At 62.5% G+C, this 1396-nt stretch overlaps 1 protein-coding gene across 1 annotated transcript in view; it reads left to right on the plus strand.

The window, feature by feature from the left end:
* Positions 1-1396, plus strand: part of SKAP1 (src kinase associated phosphoprotein 1) — a 114832-nt gene that overhangs the window by 791 nt on the left and 112645 nt on the right. The gene's annotated exons all lie outside the window — the stretch shown is intronic.

Genomic DNA, 1396 nt, shown 5'->3' on the forward strand with positions numbered 1-1396 from the left:
GGGTGTGGTGGGGGCTGGGTTTGGGGCTCTCTGGGTGTGTTTGGGGCTGGGATTTTGGGGTCTGCTGGGTTTCTGGTCTCCAGGGGTGTTTGGGGTCTCTGGGGGTGTTTGGGATCGCTTCCCCTTCCAGCCCTGCTGATCCTGGCACTGCCAGGTGCCTCCCGAAGCTGCTTTTCCTGGCTTTCCTCCCAAATCCCAACAGCGGGGGCTCGGCCAAGCACAAACCCTGCTCAGCTCTGCTCAAAGCTGCTTCAAAAACCTGCATTTTGTGGGGATTTCTGTCATCTAGCATGAGGAGAGAAGTTCTGCGGTGCCCAGCTGCCCATAAATCCATAAATCCAACCCCAGCAGCAGCTGGAGCAGGGATTCCACCCATCCCTGACCCCCCTGCCTGTGGTACCCCCCCATTTCGAGGCTGCTTTTGCTCAGCGCCGCTTGTTTTTGAGGTTTTCAGCTTCAAAAAACCCTAAACTTCGTGGGGTTTTTCCGGTGCGCTCTGAGCAGTTCCGCGGTGCCCGGCTGCCCATAAATCCGTCCCCGGCAGCAGTTTTAGGCTGGAGCGGGGATCCGACCCACCCTGCGCCCCGTGCCTGTGGAACCCCCACACGGGGAGGGTGCTCAGGAAGCAGCTGGGACCCCTTTCGGTGCTTTTGGGGTTGGGAGCTCTCATTTCCTGCCGCAGCAGCGCCGAGCTCATCCCTCCCCCTCTGCAGCGCCAGAGCCCGGTCCCACCAGAGCCCTGACCCACTGGATCCCTTGGGATCCCTGTCCCTCCAGAGCCCTGACCCACCGGATCCCTGTCCCTTGGGATCCCTGTCCCACTGGATCCCTGTCCCTCGGGAGCCCTGTCCCACTGGATCCCTGTCCCACTGGATCCCTGTCACTTGGGATCCCTGTCCCTTGGGAGCCCTGTCCCACTGGATCCCTGTCCCTTGGGATCCCTGTCCCACTGGATCCCTGTCCCTCGGGAGCCCTGTCCCACTGGATCCCTGTCCCTCGGGAGCCCTGTCCCACTGGATCCCTGTCCCTTGGGATCCCTGTCCCACTGGATCCCTGTCCCTTGGGATCCCTGTCCCACTGGATCCCTGTCCCTTGGGATCCCCCCGAGCCCCCGGCCCCACTGGATCCCTGTCCCTTGGGATCCCTGTCCCACTGGATCCCTGTCCCACCGGAGCCCAGTCCCTTGGGATCCCAGTCCCTTGGGAGCCCTGTCCCACTGGATTCCTGTCCCTTGGGATCCCTGTCCCTTGGGAGCCCTGTCCCACTGGATCCCTGTCCCACTGGATCCCTGTCACTTGGGATCCCTGTCCCACTGGATCCCAGTCCCACTGGATCCCAGTCCCTTGGAATCCCTGTCCCACTGGATCCCTGTCCCACTGGATCCCTGTCACTTGGG

Source organism: Corvus brachyrhynchos, unplaced genomic scaffold (assembly GCF_000691975.1).
Source record: "Corvus brachyrhynchos isolate BGI_N302 unplaced genomic scaffold, ASM69197v1 scaffold47, whole genome shotgun sequence".
NCBI classification, from domain to species: domain Eukaryota; kingdom Metazoa; phylum Chordata; class Aves; order Passeriformes; family Corvidae; genus Corvus; species Corvus brachyrhynchos.